This window comes from Gracilinanus agilis, chromosome 4 (genome assembly GCF_016433145.1).
Source record: "Gracilinanus agilis isolate LMUSP501 chromosome 4, AgileGrace, whole genome shotgun sequence".
Classification (NCBI taxonomy): Eukaryota; Metazoa; Chordata; class Mammalia; order Didelphimorphia; family Didelphidae; genus Gracilinanus; species Gracilinanus agilis.
The window spans coordinates 194,156,287-194,169,436 of NC_058133.1; positions in this window are offsets into that span (position 1 = coordinate 194,156,287).

Genomic DNA, 13,150 nt, shown 5'->3' on the forward strand with positions numbered 1-13,150 from the left:
ATGTGTCAATGAATGTGAGGATGTCTTTTTCAGGTTCTGAGTGACCCATTTGTACCTTATGAGGGAGCTAGGTTTCCCAGTGATTTGCACTTAGTAATAGTAATAGGGCATTCGGTGTCACAGTAGATAGAAGGCCAGGTTTGTAGTCAAGAAGACCTGATTTTAAATTCAGCCCTAGGAACAAATTGTGGTATATGATGGTGATGGAGTACTCTTGTACTATAAGGAACGATGAATTGATGGGTTTCTTTCTATATGAACTGGAAAGGCCTCCATGAACTGATGCAGAGTGAAATGGGCAGAACCAGGAGATCGTTGTACATAGTACCTGAAACATTATGGGATGATCAAATGTAATTCACTTTGCTACTAATAGCAATGCAATAATCTAGGAGAATTCTGAGGGACTTACGAGAAAGAACACTGTCCACATCTAGCGAAAGAACCATGGGAGCAGAAATGCAGAAGAAAACATATGATTTATCACTTGGTTATATGGGGTTTGGGTTTTAAAGGATACAAAAATGAATAATATGCAAATTGGTTCAAGTGATTATATATAATATATTACAATGTATAATAATTATTACACATAATAATTATTATGTACATATTGTATATGTATATAAATATATGTTATATTAAATCTATTAAAGTATAAATATATATATGTACATTTATATGAAACCCAGTGGAATTGCTTGTCAACTCCAGGAGAGGGGAGGGATGAAGGAGGGAGAAAACATGAATTATGTAAACATGGAAAAATTTAAAAATAAAAATAAATTAAATCCAATTGTAGACACTTAACTAGCTGCATGACCTTGGGCAAGTTATTTAACCCTGTTTGCCTCAGTTTTCTCATCTGGAAAATGATCTGAGAAGAAAATGGCACAACACTCCAATATCTTTGCCAAGAAAACTCCCAATGGGGTCATAAAGAGTTGGATATGACTAAAGAGCAACAACAGGGCACTGACACTAGAAGAAGGCAATTGAACCTTGCCCCTCATGGCCTAATAATCTAGACGAGCTTGCCCACTCTGAGATAATCAAGAAGAGAATCCCCTATGGAGGATGTACTTGGTTCTTTAATAATCAGTCACCTCACCCTCTGGGAGGATGCAGTAAAGCAAAGAGAATAGATTTCCTTCTCCTTCCCCTTTCCCCTATTAACAATAGTGAAGCACAAGGCAGCACCTAGAGGGTCAGGCAGTCCAATGACTAGACCAAGTTGAAAGAGCCTGAGAAGATCGCTGGTCTCAGAACCAAGACTCCAAAGGAGAAGATCTGGGTAGGGTCCTGCTGATTCCAGGGTAAGAGCTCTGGATCTCCCCAACAAAAAGGACAGACATTCCCTTGGATCAAGACATCAATGGGGTCAGAAAATAGAGGCAGTGATGGCCCCAGGCAAGAAGTGAACCAGCACCCAAAGGAGACTAAATCATCTGGAGCAGAGGAGGATATCAGCATCCTACAACATCAGAGGCATGAGTTGCCCCTCTTTACCTTTGCCTTGGATGAGGAGTTTGGAAGGCAAGAGGGGTTGGATTTCCATACATGCATGTCCTCTAACCATTAATCATTATGTTATTGTTTTATAACCCTTGCCTTCTGTCAATATTGTATATAGGTTCCAAGGCAGAAGAGTGATAAGGGCTAGGCAATGGAGGTTAAGTGACTTGCCCAGGGTCACACAGCTGGGAAGTGTCTGAAGCCAGATTTGAACCTAGGACCTCCTGTCTCTAGGCCTGGCTCTCAGGCACCCAGTCCTTACTTCCTTCTGCCTTGGAACTAATCTACAGTATTGATTCTAAGATGGAAGGTAAGGGTTTAAAAAAAAAGGGATGAACAAATGAAGGATGATGTAATGTGTCAGTAATAGATTTCAGCAAAGCATTTGACAAAGTGCTGTCTTTGTTAACAGATATGAGCCCTGGGCTATATGCTAATAATATAGCTAAATAAGTCCAAAGCTAGCGGAAAGACTGAACCCAAAGAGTGATCATGAATGGTGTCTGTCCAGGAACATCTCCTTAATTTTGTGCCTCTTGTTCCTTTGTTGTGTGCTACTCAGCATGTTTACTAATGACTTAAATAAAAGGGCAGATGCACGCTTATCAGATTTGCAGATGCCACAGAATTAGGAGGGAAAGCTACAAGACTGGGCAACAATCCGATTCTAAAAATATGTCAGGAGGCTACAATGATGGGCTAAATCTAAGAAAATAAAATTGAACCATCGGAGCTATTTATGTGGCACTTTGAGACTTCCAAATCACTTAACCTATTTTCTCTCTTGATTCTCTGATTAATCCCTGAAATTAGGCATATTACAGGTACTATTATACCCATTTTATGGATAAGGAGCCCGAGGTTCAGAGAAGTCAAATGCCTTTGCCCAAAGTCACATATTTAGTGTCAGAGATGGAGTACTGAACTAGACTTATTTCATTATAACATGAATTATAATTATATTGTTATGTTACATTACATAACATCTTATATTTTGTTATATATCATGTCATAGCATATCACATTATATCATATTGTGTCATATATTAATTTTATTAATCTAATTAATATACGATTATATTATATAATATATTAATTACATCATCAAAACTATATTTATTCTAATACATTAATATATTTTATATAATATGAATATTAATTATATTAATCTAATTAATTAATTAGACTTCTTAGGAATAAATGTAAGGCCCTGGCGTTCAAGAAATCAACTGCACACATACAGGGTTGGGAGGCTTTAGAAAGTAGTTAATAATAATAGTAGAGCAGGTAGATGGCCCAGAGGATAGAGAACTAGACCTGGAGACGGTAGGTCTTAGGTTCAAATCTGGCCTCTGATATTTCCTAGCTGGGTGACCTTGGGCAAGTCACTTAACCCCCATTGCCTAGCCTTTACCACTCTTCTGCCTTGGAACTAATACTTAGCATTGATTCTAAGACAGATGGTAAGGGATTAAAAAAAAATAACTAGCATTTGTGTTGTGTTGTTGTCTGACTCTTCACGACCCCATATGGAGTTTTTTTTTTTACAAATTTCCTTCTCCAGCTAATTTTGCATTTGGGGAAAATGAGGCAAACAAGGTTAAATGACTTGTCCAGGGTCACAGAGATAGAATATATCTGAGGCCAGATTTAAACTCATAAAGATGAGTCTTTCAGGTCCAACACTCTATCCACTGTGGCACCCAGCTGCTATTAACATTTATATAGCACTTTAAGGTTTCTAATTATCCCTAATCTTAAAAGGGAGAAAATCGAGGTTAAATGACTTGCCCAGTCACACAGCTAGTAAGTGTCTGAGGCAGAAATTCAAACTGAAGTCTTCCTAACTCCAGACCCAGAACCCCATTGACTTAGCTACCTAGCTGCCTCTTAATATGAAAAATACCCTGAGTTTTTAGCCTATTACAAAGTCGATATGAAACAACAGTGTATTATCCCCCTGGTCAAAGGGGCAAATAAAATCTGAGGCTGCATTAAGAAGGCCACGTCCAGAAGGGAGGAAATGATGGCTCAGTATACTTCTGCTCAAATGAAGCCACCCTCATAGAAAATGGACATTGTGCTCATTTTGGCCACCACACTTTTAAAAGGACACTAACAAATTGGAACGTGCCCAGACCAAGGTGACCCGGATGGGGAAGACCTGGAGGCAGTGCCATAGAAGGAATGAGGGGAAGGTCCTGAGGTTGCTCAGCTGGGGAGAGAAGACTTGGTAGGGGCATGAGAATTACCTTTGAGTCACTAGCCCTCATGGTTATCATATACGCAGCCCCTGAAGGTTCACAAAGCACTTTACTAATATTATTCCATTTTATCCTCACAAAAACTCTTTGAGGTAGATGCTAGTGTTGTTGTTCAGACATGCCCAAATCTTCATGGCCTCATAGACTATAGCTCTCTGTGGAGTTTTCTTGGCAAAGATACTGGAGTGGTTTGCCATTCCCTTCTCCAGTGGATCCTTTTGTTAGGCAATCAGAAGTTAAGTGACTTGACAAGGGAGTGTCTGAGGCTGAATCTGAACTCAAATCTTCCTGCCTCCAGACCCAGTGGCTATCTCTAGGTGCTATTATTATCTCCATTATATGAAAAGGATCTTACATTTTACAGATGAGGAAAATGGGGCAACTAGAAAGAATAATCAACTTGTCTAAGATCTCAGAGCCAGGAAGCATAAGATTGGTTTGGAACTTAAGTCTTTCTTATTCCAGGTCCAGTGATCTGGGAAAGCTCTGAAAGGTTTCCTGGAGAGAGAAGGGAGCAGGAAGAGGGGAGAAGGGAGAAGGGAGAAGGGAGAAGGGAGAGGGGAGACCACGACAGAAGAAAAGATTGAATCCCTTCGTGGTTCTTAGTAGCTTTATTACAGCAAAAGAGAGATAGTAAAAAGAAGGAAAGGGATTCCTTCAGTGAGCAGAGCACAGAGCCAGAGACCCACACCTACCACACCTTAACCAAAGCAAAGCTCGAGCTCCCCAAAAAAGAGCCCCACGGTGTGGGTCTCAACCAAATTTATCTCCCAAGCCCCCTGTACATCAAATGAGGACGTACATAAAAGGATGCTGGGAATTTAGCTCAGGTGTGGCAATTTTCCACCTGCACAGCCCTCACCCCTTCAAGCTGCCTGTACTTAATAGGTTTTTGGTCTGGAAGAGAGATGCTTGCATGGTACTAGAAGCAACAATTGGAGGATCAGAGAGATGATTTCCAGCTGACTATTTGGGAAGAAACCTTCCTAATGGAGCTGTCCAAAAACTGAAGGAGCTGCCTCAAAGTGTCTTCAGACATAGTTTGATCAAGCACCTGTGGGGAATATTGTGTAGAGGATTCCTGGTTAAGGAAGAGTTGGACTGTGTGACCTGCCTGGGAGCTCGTATCTAATCCAGAGATTCGGTGCTTCTGCTGGGTATCTCTCCTGCTATTGCTGCCCAGAGGGAAGGGAGAGCACCATTAATAAAGGCAATGCCTCTTTCGTTCATGTTTAAAAATATTCTGCTTGGGAGCATCGAGGTGGCTCAGTGGATAGAGAGCCAAGCCTAGCAATGGAAGGTCCTGGGTTCCAATCTGGTCTTGGACATTTTTTAGCTGTGTGACCCTGGGCAAGTCACTTAACCTTCATTGTTTAGCCCTTATCACTCTTCTGTCTTGGAATTAATACTTAGTATTGATTCTAAGACAAAGGTAAGGGTTTATATATACATATATAGACATATACATACACCCTTACTTTCTGATGTGTATGCATGTACACACACATATATGTTGTGTGCCTTATGCACACACATGTATGTATGTGTGCTTGTGTGTTGTATGTTTATATACAGTGTTTTCTTTTATGTGTTTGTATATTATTTATATTTACATGCGTTTTGTGTATTCATGTGTTTATTGCCTGTTTACACAATGTGTATATGTTGTTTTGGCATATATGTATGTTGTGTGTTTTGTGTATTTTTATTTACATACATGTACATGTATACACATATATATTTGCATGTGTATATGCATGTATTCTGCTTGATCATATTCCAGAGAGAGAACAGGTCATATGCTTTATCACCCTATGGGAAACTGAGGCTCAGAAAGATATATCTTACCAAATGAGATGATATTTATAAAGCACTTAGCATACATAGTGTCTGGCACTTAGTAGGCACTATAGAAATATTTGTTCCTCTGTTGGAGTAGAAACACGGAAGAAAACACATGATTTATCACTTGTTTATATGGATATAGGATCTGGGGTTTTGGTATTAAAAGATTACTCTATTACAAAAATGAATAATATGGAAATGGATTCAAGTGATAATATATGTATATGTATAACACAGTGGAATTCCTTGCCAACTCCGGGAGGTGGGAAGGATGAGGGGAGGGAGAAAACATGAATCATGGAACTATGGAAAAGATTTTTTAAATTGAAGAAGAAATAATTAAAAAAAAATATTTGTTCCTCACCGCCCCTCTTCCCTTCCCCTATCCAAGATCATCACACTGTATGTCATTGGCTGAGCTAATGGGGACTCGGTTTTGTTCCATTCAACAAACGTTGTTGTTTAGTTATTTCAGTGTGTCCAACTCTTCGTGATCCAATTTTGGGGGTTTTTTTTCAGCAAAGATACTGGAGTGGTCAGCTGTTCCTTCTCCAGGTCATTTTACAGATGAGGAAACCGAGGCAAAGCGGGCTAAGCGACTTCCTCAGGAATGCACAGCTAGGAAGAGTATGAGCCCAGGTCAGCCTAACCCCAAGCTCAGTGCTTATCCACTGTGCTACCCAGCTGTCCCAACAAGCATTATTAAGTGTACCCCAGAACCCTGGGTTTAGAGTCTGAAAAGCCACATTCAAATCCCAGCCCTGCCACTTCTCAGTGGCATGACCTTGGACAAGTCATCCTCTAGGTCTATTATCTAAATCTAATTTATCTTATCTAATAAATCTAATTATCTAAAATAATAAAATAGTTTTTTCTTTGTTATAATGGAAGATTCTGTTGTTTTTCAGTTATGTCTGAGGTAGGTCATATCTAATTCAGAGATTCAGTGATTCTGCTAGATATCTCTCCTGCTGATGCACAAAGTAAAGGGGGAGCCCTTTGGAATCCTTTTTGGGTTTTCTTGGCAAAGATCCTGGAATGGTTTGCTATTTCCTAATATAGCTCATTTGACAGATTGAGGAAATTTTGACAGACAAGGAAACTGAGGCAAATAGGGCAGAGTGGCTTGCCCAGAGTCACCTAGCTAGGAAGCTTTTGAGGCTAAAGTTGAACCCAGATCCTCCCCACTCCAGGTCTGGCACTTTATCCACTGAGTCACTAAGCAGCCCTTAAATGAATTATTTTTTTGTACAAGACCAAAGATTTCATTTAGTTTATTTATTTATTTGTTTGTTTGTTTGTTTGTTTGTTTGTTTGTTTGTTTGCTTTTTAAGCCCTCACCTTCTGTCTTAGAACCAATACTGTGTATTGGTTCCAAGGCAGAAGAGTGGTAAAGGCTAGGCAATGGGAGTCAAGTGACTTGCCCAGGGTCACACAGCTGGGAAGTGCCCAAGGCCAGATTTGAACCCAGGACTTCCTGTCTCTAGGCCTGTCTCTCAATCTACTGAGCTACCCAGCTGCCCCACTTAGTTTACTTTTAATGTAATCAATTAGCAACCTTTAATTTAATCAAATCAAGAACTTAAAGTACCCCTACTTAGCACTTGGCTAACCATTAAGTAAGAGAGTTCACAAGTCACTTACTAGAGGAAGCTCACACCAGTAAAGGTCACTGCCCCTCCATCACTCCCTCTCCCAGTGCTAGGCAAATTGGGAAGCTGTGATTAGTTCCCGTGAAGTGGGGGAGTGACAGGAAGTGACATTGAGAAAACTGCTTAAAAAAGGCCAGTCTGAGGATTCTTTCATTCAGCACTGATGAGCCAGGCTGAAGGGAGACTCTTGGAGGCTGGAGCGTTCTGCACTGGAGAGGTTTGCTGAGTGAGTGAAGAAGCTTGTGTTGGTGGATTTCTGGCTGAAGACACCACCAGGCCTTCCACGTGGAGATTGAGATTTGAGGGAGCTCTTGCGGGGGACTGAGCCAGCCTTCACCAGATCAGCACTTGGGCCGGAGGGCCAGACAATTCTCTACCTCCTTCCTCTATTTCCCACTTTAATATCTCTACTTTGTTGTAAGTAAAAGCTGCTAATAGTTTTTCTGACTTAAGGGTTCATATTTTATAAATGGCCACCACAATAACTCTCATATTTAGGCAAACCTAATTTAAATCTTATACACTGGAATAGGAAACTCTGAATGAAAAAGCCTCTACCAATATAGATGAGCATCTCGACACTTGTTTGGCAACTTATGGTCCTAGACTGGGCTAGCACTCTGGGTAGAAAGATGAATTTGGAGTCAAAGAAGACCTGTGTTCAAATTCTGTCTTAAACACTTCCTTGCCATGTGCCCCATAGCAAATCATTTAATTTTAGCCTCAGTTTCCTTATCTGTCAAACAGAGAAAATAATAGCACATAATGCTCACGGGCTTGTTGTGAGGAACAATGGAGAAGATACATGTAAAGTGTTTTGCAAATCTCAAGGTACTAGAGAAATATTTGCTGAAACGCCAGACTTGGTGTCAGGAAGCTCTGAATTCTAATCTTGCTTCAGACACTAGTTGTGTGACCTTGGACAAGTTATTTTGCCTCTCCGTCTCTCAGTTTTTTGTATAATGAGCAAGTTGGGCTTGGCCTCTAAGATCACTTTTTAGTTTTAAATCTATGGACCTTGGGGCAGCTGGGTAACTCAGTGGACTGAGAGTCAGGCCTAGAGATGGGAGGTCGTAGGTTCAAATCCGGCCTCAGACACTTCCGAGCTGTGTGACCCTGGGCAAGTCACTTGACCCCCATTGCCCACCCTTACCACTCTTCTACCTAGGAGCCAATACACACAGAAGTTAAGGGTTTAAAAAACAAAACAAAAAACTAAATTTATGGACCTGAGGGTCACTGAGAAGTTAAAGGTCTTGCTGAGATCTTTGAATTCAGGTCTTCCAGACTCGGAGGTGGTATCTCTATCATGTTGCCTCAGACTAATAACTTTTATGATGTCTTCTAGCCTCAAATGCTACAATCTTTGCCATGGAGGGTTATTAACCTAAAAGCTGGACCAGAAGTGCATTTGGTATGAGACCAGGAGGCTCAGTTTGCCCTATATTCATTTTCCCTTTGTTCCTTTCCCCTTATTTTTTTAAACCTTTACTTGATGTACTACTAACAACTTTAAGTCAGAAAAACAAGAGCTAAAAAATGGGGTTAAGTGACTTGTCCAAGGTCACATAGCTAGGAAGAGTCTGAGGCCAGATTTGAACTAGGTTCTCCCGACTCCAGACCTGGCTCTCTATTTACTGTGCCACCTAGCCGCCCCTCTTTTTGGTTATTGTCCATTTCAGTCCAGCTCTTTGTGACTCCATTTGGAGGTTTGTTGGTTTGTTTGTTTTTTGGCAAAGATCCTAGAGTGGTTTGCCATTTCCTTCTCCAGCTTGTTTGACAGATGAGGAAACTGAGGCAAACAGAGTTAAGGGACTCATCCAGAGTCATACAGCTAGTGGGTGACTGAAGCTGGATTTGAATTCAGGTCTCTCTATCTCCAGGTCAGGCACTCTACCCACTGTGCCACCTAGCTGTCCCTATCTCCCCAAGTCTCCTCTCCCCTATTATTTCCTTAGCACAGTAATCCTCTTCACACACACACACACACACACACAGCCTATGACTACCAGGTCTGAATGGAAGCCTCAGTCTAGCCCTTACCACTCCTAAGTCTCCCTAAGTGCTCTTCTCAGGGCACCATGTAAGCTTGAATCGCTTGAATAATGAATTAAGACCATTTTCCCTCCAAGCAGGATAGGGAGGGTCAATACTCAGGAGAAAGCAACCCTCCTGATCTAGCTTTAGCCCCCTCCGTTCACAGCATCTCCTCCTATTCTCTGTCCAGCCTCCAGAGCCCCCGCTTTCCAAAAAACAAACCCCCCAAAACAGGAGACAGACTGTCATCCTGACATTCTCGCCTCTCTACTCACTACAACCCTAGATCCAATGGATTTTTTTCTTCCCCACCCCCCAAAAAAAGAATCCCAAGGCTGTTACCACGGCAGCAGGTGCCTGGTGGGTGGGTTGAGGAAAGGGTGGGGGGATGAAAGGATACAGAAGACTTTAGGGACAGATCAGGGCCAGGTGGGGGTAGTTAGCTGCCACTCTCACAGGACCTTTCCATCTCCCTTATACCTCAAGTCTCTTATCCAAATTTCTGTTTTCTCAGCATCCACAGTCTTTAGGCCTGTGTCTGGTCTGCCTGCAATGGAGAAAGGGATCGAGGGTATTTTCCTGGACAACTGAATTTTTTTTGAAACTGGGAAACATGAGGGTATCCCCCATTCCTTTCCTATGTACCCTTCTTTGCCTTGAGGGGCTAAAAGTCCTAGACGAGGGGCAAGGGAGCCAGGAAGCATCCTTCCTCTTGCAGGGTGCCAAAGAAAAAGAGAATAGTTCACCTGAAGGCAAACACAGACACATGTGGAGGCAGGCAGCCTTAGGAAACAGAGCCCAGTATCCATCTCTGTGCCAGTTACTTCAGGCTCTAGGAAGCTGGTGGTGAGGCGGGGGCCCATGGCTTGGCTCCTTGTCCCTTCTACCAGCCCCTGGGGACTTGGCTGCCCCAGATGCCGGGAGCTGGGAAGTGTGTCAGAGACTTGCGTAAGCTCCCTTCATATTTCCATAAAGTCATAATTACCGATGGCTGCTATGGCAGATAGCTCATTAGACTGGTGTCTGCCTCCAGGGGCCCAGGGGCACAAGTCCTGCCCTTGTTGGAGGAGAAGCTGAGCCATGGTCTGGTTTCTTGGCCAACCCCACTGTCTTCCACCCATAGGCACTGCCCCCACTTTGTGACCCCATTTGGGTAGAATTGCTGACTACCACTGCCCTCCTTCCCAGCACAGAGACCAAGAAAATTAGGAAAAATGAACTACTCAACCCCCCTCCCACAGGATCTCCAAATTTCATGGCTGGGGACACCGAAGTAGAAGTGAGTCAGTTATTCCAGTCTAGGAATTTTAAGCCTGTTCAGAAGGGGTCAGAGACACTAGGGAGAAGGTAAAGGGACTCAAAGTCTTCTCAGTTGAACCTACAATACATTAGGTTTTGCTAAGGGATGAAGAGATCCAGATTGAAGGTTATTTCATCCATCCCCCTACCACATCCAAATCAACCTGTTTCTTCTCCCTTAGTTCTCTCCCAAAAGGAAACATCTGATATAATTCGGGCTTGTTCCTAGACCCCTCAGTGGTGGTCAAGGGAGCAATCCATCTTGCAGTTTAACTGTTATCCATCTTATTGCTGTGCTATCTCTCACCCTTCCCCTCTTTTCCTCCCTAAATGAACTCTCTCTCTCTCCTCCTACAAATCATTTCAGTTCTCAGTAGGAGTGGATGGTCCAACCTTATCTGAATCTGGGCTCTGATTTTCCAGTAGTGCCTCCCTCAGCCTTCTCTAGGAGTAGACACCCCAAATCCACTCCCTTTCTTGTCTGGGGTCTGGAAGCATTCAAAAGCCAAATGACATGAAAGCAAGAGGCCCGAGTTCATAGCCTGGTCCCAATACTTGTTAGATTTGAGACCTGGTAATCCCTTTTTTGGCTGGTTTCTCGTCTACAAAACGGAGGTATTTCATGCCCCTACCTGATAGGGGTGTTGTGGGGAAAGCCCCCTGTTGACCTGAAAGCACTCCTTGGAAAATGTGAGCTGTTATCTTTATTAACAGGGTCAGACACAAGATTGGGGAGTGGCCTGTCATTAGGCAGTAGCAGCACGGGCCATGACTCAGACACTATTAAAGAAAGACTATTCTGGTCAGGAGCAGGGATGCTTCAGGAAGTCATCCAATTCCCAAAGGACCTCCAGAGGTCATATCCTCCAACCCCCTACCTCAGCTAAAAAGGATACCTGGGGTCCAAGTGGGACTTGTTTTTAGAAGTCTCCAGAGCTAGAAATTTCCCAGCTTCCCCCTTGACCATCTGCCCTACCATTTATTTCATTCTGAGTTCAGCACAAAAAATTTTTTAAGTTCAGCATAAAATCTAACTAGAATCTCTGGGTGCCTGAGAACCCCAATTTCTCCTTTCTTAGCCACCATTCCCACTGATAGTCTAAGAGAATGTGGGATCCTTATCCCCACCCCAAAGAAATAGGAGGGAGAAGTAAGCAATTTTTTAGAAGGAAAAAAATGATTTAATAGAGCAATTGGGTAGTCCCTAACAAGAATGCTATAATACCTTCCCAGCTGAACACCAAACCCAGGACCACAACCTCCCCCCCCCCCATTTCCCCTGTGTCTCGATCAGGGTCTTGCCCCAAGCAGGAAGAGAACACAAACAACCCTTCCTAGGAGTGCTCAAGTATCTGTAATTCTGGGACTGCAGAGGGGAAGACTGATCTGGACAGGACAAAACAATCTGGAGATGTGGGGAGATGGATTGATTTTTGAGGATAACTGGCTTGAGGGCTGGGCTCAGGATAGGTTCTGTTACCCACTCTGCCGAAAATCTCTCCGAGGACCAGAGGAGGAGGATAGAGGCTTCTGGATGAGGGGAGGGGGTGGTCCAGAGCCAAAAATCTTGTTTGCCCTTGTTCTACTTCCACAGCTTGCAAATAAATCTCCTGCCCTGGGACTTGATAACCTGAGTGGGCTGGTAGGGGAAGCAATGAGATCATCATGGGTTGGACAGTAGAGGTAGGGGGATGGCGAAGAAAGGCTGATAGTGGGAGGGGAAATTGAGCCTCCAGTAATCTCATTACTGCATTCTCCCCAGATGCCATGTGAGGATAAATAAAGCCCCCCTTCTCCCCCCACCTAATCCGGTGCATCACATCAGACAACAGGGGAGCCATGGTGAGAGCAATGAAATACATCCTGCCTAGGGTCCTCTGTTCACCCAAAGGAGGGAGGAGATCCTCCTTACACCCCACCCAGAGAAACACCTGAATGAGGAACAAAGCAATAGAGAGAGGTGCCCCCTCAAGATTCCCCCTTCTCAAGATAACAGTGGAAGGGGAAACTGTGAGGGGAGGATTTGAGGAAACCGGCCTCTAGACTAATGACGGTCACAGGGAATGTGGAGAGAGACGTCAGGAGACTCCATAAGAGGGATGCCAGGAGAGTGAAATGTTTTCATTGCTGCCCAGCTTCCTCCTCCCAGCCTAGCCTTCCCCTGTCCTTAATTAAGACAACTCCAAGAAGGTCTTTGGTTGGGTGAGGTTTTTCAGATGGGTTTGGGGACCCTGAGAACAGAGGGAATGTCTCATTCGACTGCTGAGGCCCAAGGGGGCATCGTGAGTCTCAATATCACGAAATGACAATCTGGACAGAAACCCAGATTCACCAGACGTTAGACTGGCATGGCTTCTTGCTGGCCAAGTCTGCTTGTCTCTGGCCTTTTCTCAGGGAAAGCTTTGACTGAACTTCTTGTCTAATCCAGGAGTAGGTAAGGGTGAGGTGGGGTCTCTCTTGATTTTGAGATGAGACAGCCTCATCCTTAGGCACTATTCCCTACCTTCAAACAACTCCTTCCCCTCACTATAGGGAAGT